The sequence below is a fragment of the Dreissena polymorpha genome, chromosome 2, assembly GCF_020536995.1.
Source record: "Dreissena polymorpha isolate Duluth1 chromosome 2, UMN_Dpol_1.0, whole genome shotgun sequence".
NCBI lineage: Eukaryota > Metazoa > Mollusca > Bivalvia > Myida > Dreissenidae > Dreissena > Dreissena polymorpha.
Window position 1 is genome coordinate 28,872,581 of NC_068356.1, and position 16,363 is coordinate 28,888,943.

The 16,363-nt window shown below is 34.8% G+C and overlaps 1 protein-coding gene and 1 long non-coding RNA gene across 4 annotated transcripts in view; one reads left to right on the forward strand and one right to left on the reverse strand.

Annotated features, from left to right (window-relative positions):
• The window catches only part of LOC127866429 (pro-neuregulin-1, membrane-bound isoform-like), a 118,591-nt gene that overhangs the window by 75,576 nt on the left and 26,652 nt on the right, over positions 1–16,363 (reverse strand). The window lies entirely within an intron of this gene.
• LOC127866456 (uncharacterized) lies at positions 4,451–5,114 on the forward strand. Its single transcript, XR_008043012.1, has 3 exons — positions 4,451–4,532; positions 4,632–4,730; positions 5,028–5,114. It is a non-coding gene; the product is annotated as an uncharacterized LOC127866456 (long non-coding RNA).

The window sequence follows — 16,363 nt, forward strand, 5'->3', positions numbered from 1 at the left end:
TTATGGTATGTCAATAATAGATTCTTAATGTGTTTTCAACAATACAATGATAAATATTATTTTAAATAAATTTAACAATAATTATTCCACCATATTGCCTAATGTACTAAAGTGATATTATGAGCATGTAACAGTTTATAGGTGTCTATCGCAACCGTTGATTATTTTTGATGTTTCTACTTCATATACACTTATAGTAATTAATGCAGCATCAACATACTAAAACAATATACCAGAAAGAGAAAAATAATGCATTTGAATATTAACCGTACTTTCGTTTGACAACTGATCATGCGTTTACGAGTTGAACCTAAATTTAGTTTTAGTGCAGATTTGTTCATACGACACAAAGACACAATATTGTTTTACGGATCATTTCGGCTTACAGGACTGGGTGGGTCACGTAAGAATATCGAATATAAAATATATTTTTATAAACAACTGGTAGCAAGGTGAGTTGCAGATAATTGATCAGTAACCACATTTTAACTAACTATTTTGACCTGTTAATTCTTTTCAGCTCAATTAACAGTGCAAAATGCCCATAATATAACTTCAAGCATGAGCACGATGATTCTCGATACTGTTAATAATCGAATCAAATAGCAATGCCCGACAGACCACTAAAACAGGTTTGTTCTCGTGTGGCCGGTTGACTCATATGTTTAAATTTCACTTCCATTCTTCTTTTGGTTTTCTGTTTTGTATCTATAGGTTTATGACCAGCAATATGTTATAATGTAAAATAAGCCGCGAAAACTCCCCGTAACATCCCGTACTGCGTGTGATGCAGCTAAGAACTGCACAGAAAAAGACATTCGCTATCCTTGATCTCATTCATTAAACTATTTACGCCGTATATCTTTTTTAAAGATATTTCTTGTTCATAATACAATACACAGGAGCTGGTTTGAAAGATGCTGCAGTCTCATCATTTTCTTTTCGGCAGTGAATTAAGCCTTGCTCAGATAAGACTGGGTTTTATGAATGTGCATAAAGTGTCATCCCAGAGTAGCCTGTGCAGTCTGCACAGGCTAATGCGGGACAACACTTTTCAGCTTTTATGGTATTTTTTGTAGAAAGGGAGTCTGTTCTTTGCAAAAATCCAGTCAGCATGTGTATCAGTAGTATTGGCTCTCTTAATGAAAAGATCTAAATATTTTTAGAGAAAAGATTAAAAAACATCCATGTTTAATACATCACTTTACAGTTTAAAAAGTATTCTTGGACATAACAAAAACTGCATCGAAATCAGTAATGTTTTGCCAAAATACTGGCGAGACTAAGCTAGTAATAATATCTGCCCTTTTGAATGGTTGCTAAGGTTTGTTACTATGCGCATGTTCTTTTTCTATAAATAGCTTCTTAATCGAAAAATGAAACTCTAGTTCATGTTTCTTTTAAAAAAAAATAATTCACAAATAAGCGGCTTAATTACAACATTTGATAAACAAACTAATAAACCACAAACAAACTTATCACAATTATGACATTTGAGTAATCATAATCGGCCTGGAATAAACATGACCAACTTTCAAATGAAAACTGGAAATCATTCGAAGATCGTTGTAATAGTCATTAATAAACAGCAAATAAATTAAAACTTCTTAAAATGGAAAAACATTTACTGTCCAGCACTTCTTGAGGGGTTTTCATCAAAGGCATGATACAATGAGGAGGGCGGATACTATGAGAGTAAGGGATAAGGCAAAAACTGTCATACCTGATTAGCCTGTGAAGACTGCACAGGCTAATCTGAGATGACACTTAACAAACATTTTTTAAACCCTGTTTTCCCAGAGTGAGGCTTATTTGCTTGTGCTTAAGCAATATGAATTGATTGTGACAGAATTTCCTTGCGTAATCTACAAGTTTGACAGACATGAGGATGTGTGATCTGAAACCACCAGTCATACCATAATTATCACTGTTAGTAACATAAATTCAAAACAATACAGACTACAATAAAGGGGCTGTCCATAAAGTATGTCACGCTTTTTTACCATTTTTACCCCCCCTCTCCCCCGTCACAAACTGTCACAAAATCTTGGACCCCCCCCCTAAAGTACGTCACAAACTCACACTTTCGAACATATTTTGTTTTTAATTAATACATATTTCAAATTTAATCTAAAACACAATTCACTATTAAACCTTATTAAAATTTCACTTAAAAGAACTTTCACATTATTAAAATGACTTTAATACTAGAATAGTTAATTGTCAACAGTTGTCACTTTTAAAAATTCGAACAACACATTCAGTAGATACGCAATTTGTCTTATTTTGACATAAAACTTAAATTCAAATGTTTCACAAATTTTTAGAAAATTATTTTTAAATTCTACTAAAGAAATAATAAATAAATTAGAAATATTAATGTGTGACATCACACATGGCCTGACCCCCCCCTCCTCCATGTCACAAACTGTCACACTTTCTTACACACCCTCCCCCCACCTGGAGCGTGACATACTTTATGAACGGCCCCTTAAAGGTAATTATTGATACAGTGTTATATTGTTGATATTTTATAAATATTATAACTATACCTTGTTAAAAAGATTTCATTATTTTGAGTGTTTTTGGTATTACATAATAACATTTTCATCATATAAAAATTGGACACATATAAATGATGCATGAACTATTTTGTACATTCCATCTAATGATGAATTGTTTCAAGATAAGTTTATCTATCCTTTTCTCAGTTTCTGACATAAGGGAGATGAAAGCAATTTGTCAACTTCAATTACATGCATGTCAAAAAGGACCTGGGATACAAGTAGGAATATAAATCTCTGGACACAATCTCCATAGAAGCACTAGCATGTAACTTAGATGTTTACAAGTATATCACTGAATTCAACACAAAATCTAATTATCGTGTAAAAAAAGCAATGATAATTATAGATTAATGCCACAAATGGAAGAACAGTGTCAGTTGCTAGTTGGCACAATCAAAGGAGGACATTCCAGTAAAGTTCTATTTAAGGAAAAATTGATATAATAAAAGCCATGTCATGCGAAAATGGGTATTATGCAATATCCCACTAGGACAGGTATCTCCTGACCAGCCAGTGTGAATGACATAATAATGGCAGAAGATGTGGCTCATATATATACTTCATCTTATGTTTTAGAAATGAACTATGTAGCTTCTGTGTATCTTTCAATTTCAGTTCAACTGTAAATATTAATATTAATGGCCAAGAATCTCACACTGAGTAAAACAGCTTATCAATTACAGTAAAGAAGGATTAATATAAAGACTAATTAACATTTTTCTTTACAAAATTTGCTCAACTCAATCCCCTTTTTACCAATGCCAAAACTTACCACAGAGAACTTACTCATACATATGAACCTGTGCTAGCTAAAGGGTAATCTTGGTCAAATAACTCAACCTATATTTGTACAGTGGCAAAAATTATGCCCCTTATGTTGTAACAATAATACATAATACTTGGCTGATGCTAATATTCAAGTGATTGAAGCATATCATGTAAGAGTTGGTTAGCTGGGCATTACAAATGCTGAAGGTTTGAACTATAATGTTCTGCATTGGGTCTGGTCATGCTTATATTAAATAACTGCTAAATGTTCCAGAGTTGGTTAGCTGGGCATTACAAATGCTGAAGGTTTGAAATATAACGGTCTGTATCGTGTCTGGTCATGCTTATATTAAATAACTGCTAAGGGTTCCAGAGTTGGTTAGCTGGGCATTACAAATGCTGAAGGTTTGAACTATAATGGTCTGCATTGGGTCTGGTCATGCTTATATTAAATAACTGCTAAATGTTCCAGAGTTGGTTAGCTGGGCATTACAAATGCTGAAGGTTTGAAATATAACGGTCTGTATCGAGTCTGGTCATGCTTATATTAAATAACTGCTAAATGTTCCAGAGTTGGTTAGCTGGGCATTACAAATGCTGAAGGTTTGAACTATAATGGTCTGCATTGGGTCTGGTCATGCTTATATTAAATAACTGCTAAATGTTCCAGAGTTGGTTAGCTGGGCATTACAAATGCTGAAGGTTTGAACTATAATGGTCTTTATTGGGTCTGGTCATGCTTATATTAAATAACTGCTAAGGGTTCCAGAGTTGGTTAGCTGGGCATTACAAATGCTGAAGGTTTGAACTATAATGGTCTTTATTGGGTCTGGTCATGCTTATATTAAATAACTGCTAAATGTTCCAGAGTTGGTTAGCTGGGCATTACAAATGCTGAAGGTTTGAACTATAATGGTCTTTATTGGGTCTGGTCATGCTTATATTAAATAACTGCTAAATGTTCCAGAGTTGGTTAGCTGGGCATTACAAATGCTGAAGGTTTGAACTATAATGGTCTGTATTGGGTCTGGTCATGCTTATATTAAATAACTGCTAAGGGTTCCAGAGTTGGTTAGCTGGGCATTACAAATGCTGAAGGTTTGAAATATAATGGTCTGTATTGGGTCTGGTCATGCTTATATTAAATAACTGCTAAATGTTCCAGAGTTGGTTAGCTGGGCATTACAAATGCTGAAGGTTTGAAATATAACGGTCTGTATCGAGTCTGGTCATGCTTATATTAAATAACTGCTAAGGGTTCCAGAGTTGGTTAGCTGGGCATTACAAATGCTGAAGGTTTGAAATATAATGGTCTGTATTGGGTCTGGTCATGCTTATATTAAATAACTGCTAAATGTTCCAGAGTTGGTTAGCTGGGCATTACAAATGCTGAAGGTTTGAAATATAACGGTCTGTATCGAGTCTGGTCATGCTTATATTAAATAACTGCTAAGGGTTCCAGAGTTGGTTAGCTGGGCATTACAAATGCTGAAGGTTTGAAATATAATGGTCTGTATTGGGTCTGGTCATGCTTATATCAAATAACTGCTAAATGTTCCAGAGTTGGTTAGCTCGGCATTACAAATGCTGAAGGTTTGAAATATAACGGTCTGTATCGAGTCTGGTCATGCTTATATTAAATAACTGCTAAGGGTTCCAGAGTTGGTTAGCTGGGCATTACAAATGCTGAAGGTTTGAAATATAATGGTCTGTATTGGGTCTGGTCATGCTTATATTAAATAACTGCTAAATGTTCCAGAGTTGGTTAGCTGGGCATTACAAATGCTGAAGGTTTGAAATATAACGGTCTGTATCGAGTCTGGTCATGCTTATATTAAATAACTGCTAAGGGTTCCAGAGTTGGTTAGCTGGGCATTACAAATGCTGAAGGTCTGAAATATAATGGTCTGTATTGGGTCTGGTCATGCTTATATTAAGTAACTGCTAAGGGCTCCAGAGTTGGTTAGCTGGGCATTACAAATGCTGAAGGTTTGAAATATATTAATGGTCTGCATTGGGTCTGGTCATGCTTATATTAAATGTTTGTTAAATGTTCCAGAGTTGGTTTGCTGGGCATTACATAAGTGCTGAAGGTTTGAAATATAATGGTCTGTATTGGGTCTGGTCATGCTTATATTAAATGTTTGCTAAATGTTCCATAAAATGGAATGTTAGTGAAATGCCAAGTAACCCTCTCTATATATACATTTCCTTTAGATAATTTGGCTTAAGTTATGTATTGATTTGGAGATGAATGAAGTCTTTTTGAATTTATTTTTACAATAAAGGGTCACTCATTCCAGGATGAGCCCAACAAAGTATTAAACAAGATGTGTTTGAGAAACACAATGTCCCCTATATATGACCTTGACCTTGTGAAGGATGACCTTGACCTTGTGAAAGATGACCTTGACCTTTCACCACTCAAAATGTGCAGCTCCATGAGATACACATGCATGCCAAATATCAAGTTGCTATCTTCAATATTGCAAAAGTATTCATAAAATAAGCGATTTGGGCCACATATATTTGACCTCTGACCTTGAAGGATGACCTTGACCATACCCTTTCACCACTCAAAATGTGCAGCTCCATGAGATGCACATGCATGCCAAATATCAAGTTGCTATCTTCAATATTGCAAAAGTATTTATAAAATAAGCGATTTGGGCCACATATATTTGACCTCTGACCTTGAAGGATGACCTTGACCTTGACCTTTCACCACTCAAAATGTGCAGCTCCATGAGATACACATGCATGCCAAATATCAAGTTGATATCTTCAATATTGCAAAAGTATTCATAAAATGAGCGATTTTGGCCACATATATTTGACCTCTGACCTTGAAGGATGACCTTGACCTTTCACCACTCAAAATGTGCAGCTTCATGAGATACATATGCATGCCAAATATGAAGTTGCTATCTTCAATATAGCAAAAGTTATTGCAAAATGTTAAAGTTGGCGCAAACAGACCAACAGACAGACAGACAGGGCAAAAACAATATGTCCCCCACTACTATAGTGGGGGACATAAAAATAATCTTCACTTCAAAATAACAGTTCAAAATTAGAAAGTTTATTTTTATAGTCTGTGTACCCTGCAGTTCCTGGTCAGGCTTTTTCTGCTCCATTTTGGGAATACGCCACACTGGAATTTAGGGAATTTCGCGTCGTGAAAACCCCTATTTTGGGAAAAATTTATTCGCAAAATTGGCTCAATTGGGAACAAATTATCGCATGTAAATAGTGTTTCTTATATTTCAAAGAAGCAGTTAACTGGTAAATAACGACTATTTTGATAACGTATTATTAAAATTTTACAAAGTATTATGAACATGTGAGATAAGTGCAGGTTTTTTAAATCTGAATTTAAGGAAAAGGCCTGGCCTTTTTTGAGGTGAAAAATCGTGCGAAGTGCCGGATTTTGAGGAAAATAAGGAAAGTCTTCAATAATCATTAACATATTTTACAGTTTTTTAAAACAAATTCAAGGCAACAGATAATTTAATTATGCAACACTTTCTATTTCTACACCGGATCAGGTAAACTTATATATTTTAAGTTAAAAAAAAAAAAAAAAAAAAAAAGTTTTTTTTTGTGGAATTGGGATTTTTTTTTTCAATTGGGAAAAAACCCAGATTTTTATTGGGAATGGGGCAGAATTTCGGACCCGTGGCATAGGGGGGAAAAAGCCTGCTGGTATTCTCCTCATTCATTACATATGGATGAAGCCGTGTTCATATTTGACTTATATTGATATACTGTAAAACCATTAAATTTTGTGTGGTACGAATTTTCGTGGATTTCGTTGGTTCGCTGAACCACGAATTCAAGTACCAACGATTATTTATACATTTTAAATCCGAAATCGGTCATTTCAGAATGTCCTTTGTACTTTTAAATCAAGCACGGTATTTAAACTATACATTAATGATTGTTCTCTTTTACGAGACGTCGTCAAATGAACAGTTTGCAGATTTATCACGTATGTCAATTAGTGCCAATATAAGTTAAAAGAGTCATAACGGTTTTTCACACGTGTATTTTGAGGACCTTATCACTCACTTGTTACTACTAAGGAACCGATTGCGCTGATAATTGCAAATATTGTCAAAACAACATTGATAGCAATTAGCGAGCGGGGACCCACAAGTGCGCCGCTTTATTGCTCTTATCGACAATTATCGGCAACACTTTCATGCTTCAGTGCACATTAACTGCAAGTCTTGCTGTCAACACAGATAAGCAGAGTATGCTTCGTTATTACTCTGGTTGTTTTAATAAAAGTTTAATTATTAAGACGGTCAGTCTTCCCCGAAAACTTGAAATCAACGAAATTTATTATCAATGAAATAGTTGATTTTTATTTGAAATCCACGAAATTACGTGTCAACGAAATAGTCGTTTTTTATTAAACCACCAAATTTCATTCCAACGAATTTCTATACGTTTACAGTATTTATGTTTATACTCACAAACTGTGTAAGTTTTGTGAAGTGTGGATGCAAAATAAATCCTGTACACTGAAAAATCAGCGCAGGTTCAAGTTTGCATAACATGAAAATGGTGGAAAATGGCATGTCCAAGGCAGTCTGCCCATGGGAAACATAAAGTTTCTAGGTGATAACAGCAAATGTTTTGTCAGGAAAATGTCTGAAATGGAAAAAAAATGTGCTGTTGTCCTAATTTGAACCGACAGCATTTGCATCGACAGCTGGCACACTGCAACAATGGGAGATTTCTTATCAACAGCTTAACTCTTTCAGTGCTGGAACCGAATGCAAACAGTTTGGATCCAGATGAGACGCCACAGAATTTATTCTTTGAAAAAAATCGAAGTAAATGCTAAGTTTATAAATTCAGCAGACGACATTTTAGCAGATGACAAATTCCCAGCATGCAAAGGGTTAATATAAATAAGGTCTTGCAATTATAAACAAATCTCCTGTAAAGTTTCATTTTGATACACACACATCTGTTTGTGACATAAAATACACATGTACAATTGTTTCAGTCTCAAAACTTTGTCTATTAAATCAGGATCCAAACTGTTTGCTATTCTGATAGTTTTCTTTGAAAAAAATCGAAGAAAATGCAAATTAAAGAAATTCAGCAGACAACAATTTAGCAGACGACAAATTTCCCAGCATGCAAAGGGTTAAACATGGTCAGAAACTGCTTCTGAAACACCAATGGTCTGACCTTGATCTGATTTCTAGGCTATTCGCTTAAGCCAAAAGTCACTTTTATAAAAATTAATATCAGAAAAATGCCTGCAGTCAGGTGCGACTGTTTCCCCAAGGGATAAAAATGGGCAGATGTGGGATGTTGGCAGACTAAAGAGATAAAATATTTCACATATAACGTTCTTATTCTTACATGTTTTTGACTTAAAAACTTTTTTGGTTAGATTTTCTTCTAAGAATTTTCTAAGACCATTGTTAGTGAATTTTTCAAAGACCATTTTTAGTGTAAAAACGTTCTAAGAAAATAAAACAAATTTTGTTCGTAAAACAATTCTGTTATTGGGAAAAGCTAGATAACGTTTACAATAGGTATTATGTTTGGCATCATATCGCGAAAGTTTGAGTGGCGCAGTGGTAGCGCATCCGCTTTTGAGTCATAACAACTCAGGTTCGAATACTGGCCACTTATTTTTTTAGTTCAACTTTTTTTATACTTTGCAAATTAGTTTAGTCTATTAAAAACATAAAATATTTGTAAGCAATCATATCTTATGGCATTTGAAAACAAGAGCTGTCACCATAGGATGACTTATGCCCCCTATAAACGCTTGATAGAAATTATGAGCTTTTTTCTAAACCTTAACGCAGATTTTGAAACCTAAACGCAGACCCTAAGTTCAAGGTCAAGGTTACAGGGGTCAAAATTTGTAAGCGTATGGAAAGGCCTTGTCCATATACACATGCATACCAAATATGAAGGTTATATCTCAAGGGACATAGAAGTTATGAGCATTTTTCAAAACCTAATCGCAGATTTTGAAACCTAAACGGGGACCCTAAGTTCAAGGTCAAGGTAACAGTGGTCAAAATTTGTGTGCGTATGGAAAGGCCTTGTCCATATACACATGCATACCAAATATGAAGGTTATATCTAAAGGGACATAGAAGTTATGAGCATTTTTCGAAACGTAAACGCAGATTTCGAAACCTAAACGCGAACCCTAAGTTCAAGGTCAAGGTCACAGGGGTAAAAATTTGTGTGCGTATGGAAAGGCCTTGTCCATATACACATGCATACCAAATATGAAGGATATATCTCAAGGGACATAGAAGTTATGAGCATTTTCCGAAACGTAAACGCCGATTTCGAAACCTAAACGCAGACCCTAAGTTCAAGGTCAAGGTCACAGGGGTAAAATAATTTGTGCGTATGGAAAGGCCTTGTCCATATACACATGCATACCAAATATGAAGGTTATATCTCAAGGGACATAGAAGTTATGAGCAATTTTCGAAACCTAAACACAAAGTGTGATGGAAAGACGGACAGACAGACAGACAGACAGACAGACAGACAGACAGACAGACAGACAGACAGACAGACAGACAGACAGACAGACAGACAGACAGACAGACAGACAGACAAACAGACAGACAGACAGACAGACAGACAGTCCGATCACTATATGCTCCCTTTTCTTCCAAAGGGGGCATAAAAATGCCAAAATCTGTTTACAATTCCCTTAAAAATGCCGATGGGAATGAGATTTTGATTGAGCTATCATAGTTCCACTTGTTTCATGTATGCCATCATTCTAATAAATATCTCCCTAACATTTTTTGCTTACTTTTTGCATACTCAGTTATGCGTTTTTAACAAAGTGATTCTCGTCGTATTTGTTTTTGTCATTGTATTCATTTAAAGGGTATGTTCATTTAAATACTTTAAACAGATTAATAATTATCTTGTTTCTTGAGAAAAATCCTCTACAAAATTACATATAAATTATCAAAGGGAAATAACTACCTAAACAAATCATAAATCTAGAACAACTTGACAAATGATGCATATGTTCATCCTATAGGGAAGCTGCATATTAAGTTTAATTGAATTCTGATCATTCATGTCTGCCTCATCACATGGGAGCAAAAAGTGACATATTAAGTATCAAAGGGAAACAACTCCATGAAAATCAATGGACCGTGCTGAACTGACAAAAACACACATGTCCATCCTATTGGAATGAGTAATACCAAGTTTCATTACATTCAGATAATGAATCGTTTAGATCTTGTGTGAAAACCAAGTGAAGGACAGCAAGACAGAGGGCCAGACAGATATCAAGTTATATGGAAAGGGTTAATGAGAATTCAGAATGACTGACGAAGCAGCAACCAAATGCTCCCCCCTTTTTCACTATTTTCATCAGTATTTTAATCATATCACAGGGGCCACTATGGCCCAACTCACACTTTCCTGGGATAGTTGTTACCAATACCAAGAGCACAAACTTATGCCAATAACTGACCAATGCCCTTCTTGACTCAGATTGAGAAGGAGAATGGCCATAGAAAGGATTGTATGACCAATCATCACACAAGTTATGAGGCCAGGCTGGTATCAAACCTGCAATCCTTGGATCTTTAGTCCAGCACTCAACAAAATAAGCTAGCAGGCCTGATTAATACTTGTTCAATTTACATGTGACATATTCTTTGTGAGTAAAATACAACACACAAATCTGATAGGACCTATAGAAGAACAGAGACTTACAGACACGGAAAAGTCTATAACCCCAGTCCCTGGTCGTGGACTTGTTCAATGGATTGGAACCATTTTCTTGAACTCCACTACAATATCATTAGAACAAATGTTTTGAGAAATTTTGTGATAAGCAGGCCTTGTAGAACGTTCATAGGTTTTTCTTCAACTTTACTTAGTGACCAAGCTTAAAACCCAAATTACTCAGCATAAAACTCAGCCAACTAAATTAATGACAAGTATGTGACTATAAACAACTTGGGGATGGCTTTTGTTATCAATCCAATCACTTAATCTGCACTACTTTTATTTTTTCATTATATATCAAAAGAATACAAGGTGTAACTGGAGCACATGTCATGATGGATTGCATGCTACTGGGAAACAAGAGAGCTAATTATTTTAAAGCACATGAAAGAAGGTATTCAGCTGGTATAACATTGCATCAAAATTAAGATCTTGGATTATTTTATTCAATCTGATAATTGAATAAGCTTTTACAAGAAATGGACAAATCAATACAACATGTATTCCTTTTAAATACCTTCCTTTTTCTGTATGTTGTAATGACCTTTAAGGCTTAAAGGTGCCTTTTCACAGATTTTGGCATTTTTTTAACTTATTCATTAAATGCTTTATATCGATAAATGTAAACATTGGATTGTAAAAGCTCCAGTAAAAAATCAAGAATAAAATTAAAAAAAGGACAAGAACATTGCCCGGACCAGGTTTCGAACCAGTGACCCCTGGAGTCCTGCCAGAGTCCTGAAGTAAAAATGCTTTAGCCTACTGAGCTATTCCGCCGAGTACACTTACTAGACGTATTTTATACCTTATATAAGCAATCTTCGTAGTTTCACAAAATTTAACGACAAAATCAGAACTCTCCAAATTATTCAATCGTTTTGCGTTGCAACGCTTTATAATTTTTAGGTTTTAAAATCGTCAAAAGATGCATATAATGGCTATATTAGACCATGGTAAATGTTCAGTATTACTGTTTCCTCACAAATATCATAACTAAAACAAAAATTGGCGAATCTGAAACAACTTTTTTCAATTTTGTCAATTTACCAAAGCGTGAAAAGATCCCTTTAAAAGAAAGTTTTTGTTTTTGTGACGGTGACTAACCTGAAAGAATCTTATGTTTTGTGCCAATGTTTTTTTTGCCAGAACTCCAGGAGGAGTTTTCACTAAATTATTAAAAAAATATATTAATTTTGTCATACTTGTTCAATTAACTTTAAATTAACACAACATGTTTTATTGTTATTAGGAGGATATCTCAACAGAGATATACATGTAATTAGAGAAATTAACCAGTCGCCACCTGTCGATCAAATTTTCCGATTAGCCAATCAGATATCGATTTTTCACACACCCCTTAGCAGCTGCGTGTCGCAGGTATGGAATGAGCGTAACTTTTAAGGGTTTACACAGATTTTATATCAAATGCCTGATCAGTGCTGTTTGATCATAAATTTAAAATTGTAGGTGTTATACACACTGTATAAAATGACATTATTTTACTTAACTTTCTTGAACATAAGAACTAGTAATGAAAAGAAATAATGAACACAACAGTTGTGCGTTCTTTAAACGTGTTAAACTGTTTGATGCACAATATTATTAAGCAGTTTGGGCAACCTAATAATTGCTCTCGGCGTAATTGTAGATAATTAATAAATAACAGTATATGTTCATCAAAATATAGGAACATTGAGGCATTGTTAAGTACTGTACACAAGAAAAAGAAAACTGTTTAATTACTTCCAATAACATATTTATTTTCTGTGGATAACAAACAACGGAAACATTCATAAATTATTAACTTAAATATTGTTTTTAACTTAAGCAAAAAAACAACAGCAAAAGGTGTTTTCAACGCGGCTAATAGCCAGCTATAATGACTTTATGTGTAAAGTGTACAATAAATTATATTGATACGGGAAAAATGTGAACATTTCAATGAACATATAAAAGTGATCAAGGTATAAACAAATGCATTATATACTTAATAAATTCCATTCGTGAACAGCACTGGAAAACCAACATTTCATTTTTCGAGGGTAAACTGTAACTGGTTTGCATTAAAAAAAAACATAATATAAAATGCATATCAGACCATCTGTAAATGAAACCACGAAATTAGGCATAACGTCGCTGTCGTTCTCAAACCTTGTAGCTACAAAATGCCAACTTTTCAGGAGAGAAAAAAAAACGTCTCATTTTTTTATAACGATGTTTTAGAAATTGAAATTCTGTAAAAATACCAAACAAATGAAGCTGCAAAATACAGTATAAGCCGTAGACGCGTAAGTCATACTGACAGTAAGACATGGTAGCTACGATATTTTGTCACCACAGTTTTGTCATTTTTATGACGTACGACAATTCGTCCTGATAGGAAACCTCGTAGTTGCAAAAAAAAAAATAAAATAAAAACGTTTTTGTCAAATTTGTCCAAACGAAACGACGTACCTTTAGGTGAAATGGTGTCGCTACGACTTTTTGCCGGGAAAAAAGCCAACAATCATTCTACAACATTTCGTCACGTGGCTTTTTCAAGGGCTCTGATTGGCGTAGAGCTACGAGATATAGCACAAAACACGCGCCAGACTTCATATATTCGGAAAAGACGAAATAAATATTTTGAAAATTTTCGAGCTACGAGGTTTGAGAACGACAGCGACAATATATTAAATTATGGTTTAACTCAAAATTTGATTTATATCTAAATAAAGAGAATCGGTGTCTTTTTGAAAATAACACAACAAACCAGAGTTCTATACATTTTAATAAACGGAAAAACGCACTCATTCTTAATTACATACAATTGCGCCATTTGGATTGGATACTTAATATATTCATCAAAATAATTATATATAAATAGTCTAACGGCTGTTTAATACAAATCCAAGATTAAAATAAAATAAATGTTCATTTTTATAAGAGATCTTTATTCAGCTCCCTATTTATGTATTTTTAACGTTTCTGATAGTCAGTCTTTCGTTTAATCATTTAATTTGATAACGCACTTTCTCTCTACAGCATATACATACATGCCATACGTCCCGGATTGTCCGGGCTTGTCCCGGAAAAGAAGATCAAGTCCCGCAGTCCCGGAAATCTGTCAAATGTCCCGGATTTTACAAAATTCCTAAATACATGTACCTTTTCATAGGCTTAACTGTACCTGTAGTCTGTGTTCCCACTAATCTGCAGCGTCTCCATGACAATGCCTACCCGAATAGGTGACTACGCTACATGTATGTGTCAAAATCGATCAATTAACAGGGGCCCTGTAATCATATCCATTGTCTCACGTTTGCAGTCAAACCGAAAAGACGGCATTGTTTAATGTGGTTGTTAATTGGCTTCAATATACTACGTTATAATTTCCCTCTGCGTAAGGGCAGAGTAGTTGTTCACACATCTGAAGATTCGTGTGGTTGTGAATTAGTCATGCGTGAATAACCCCGTGTCAATATCAATCTATACCTTCAGTGGCTGTGTTATTCCAAGCAAACTTATCTGTCTATATTGGTGCTCCCCCACGATAAAATCGTGGACAGTTACTTCGGAGACTTTTGATGAAAACATGGATGTTGTCCTCGTGGAAATTGTGCATTTAATGCATAATTCGGTTATCAAAACATAATTTTTTACGCGAGATTAAATTACAAAAACAACAACACACAATGTGTATCTTTATTGTCTTTAAGATAATTCATAATTGAAACAATTACTGTAATGTATACTAATTAAACATAATTCGAATCGCCTATTAGGCGGATATATTAAACAATTTTATGTTGCTAGGCGCACCGGCCGCTTACATCATTTCATCATGATGGCTTTAAAGAAAATAAATTGTGACTCTGCAAAAAAGGCATATAAAGATCTATTTAACGATGGAGATTGTACACTAAGAAAATATTAATGCCTGTGATAATCAACGATGCATAAAATCGTTTTAGATGCTTACAACATATTTATTAGTAATGTACTCAATTTACGATGTTACAAAAAATTCGTACCAAAAAATGCATATATGTCTATATATATCGCTATATGTATACATGTCCCGGAAAATCGGCAAATGTCCCGGAAAATTGAGCTCAATGTCCCGGAATCGGTCTGAAAATTTATGGCATGTATGATTGTATTAAAGTTTTACAAAGCAGTTAAGTTTATGTTGCGGCTTTAACAGTTTATATTGTAGAAAATAGCCTGATACATCATTACAAAATATACGTTTTCACCCGCCTAATACGAGATCATTGCGATCTGCCTATACCACGTGACTGTGTGGGCGGAGCGATTGATAATCTGGCGACTGGTCAATTGTTCTGACCATTTAAGTGTCATGAAGATTAGACTATAACTGTGACTTCAAGAGTGTTTATAAAGTCTTACAATATCCATAAAAGGAAAACTGCCTCTTTCATTTTTCAATGAACCAGAACCATTTTCAAACTGTAATAAGATGTCACAATTAGGAACAAAGTTCTGACCAAGTTGCATGAAGATTGGACAGACAATGTGACTTCTGAAGTGGTGAAAAGCTTTTTTGTTAATTTTACAGTGACCTAATTTTACCTGATGTGACCCTGAGTTTCAAACTCTACCAAGATATAATTTAGACAGATCTTCTAAACAAGGGCTGTTTGTAAAACATGCATGCCCCCCATATGGGCTGTCAGTTGTTGTGGCAGCTATTGTGTTAATACGTTTTTTGTCACTGTGACCTTGACCTATTGACCTGAAAATCAATAGGGGTCATCTGCCAGTCATGATCAATGTACCTGAAGTTTCATGATTCTAGGCCTAAGCATTCTTCAGTAATCATCCGGAAACCAGTTTACTGTTGCAAGTCATTGTCACCTTGACCTTTGACCTAGTGACCTGAAAATCAATAGGGGTCATCTGCCAGTCATGATCAATGCAACTATGAAGTTTCATGATCCTAGGCGTAAGCGTTCTTGAGTTATCATAAGGAAACCATCTGGTGGACAGACCGACGGACGGACCGACCGACCGACATGTGCAAAACAATATACCCCCTCTTCTTCCAAGGGGGGCATAAAAAAGAGTATGTTCAACTAAGGAAAGCGTTTAATGAAACTCTCACATTTATAGAAATAAACAGCTTGTTTGAAAAATGTCAACATAAATAATCTTAAACTCTACTACCGTATACGTGCGCTTATAAGACGCATTTTTGAGACTTAAATTAATAAGTTACAGTTGGGGTCGCGTCTTATAAGCGAGATACATGTGAAAATAAACAA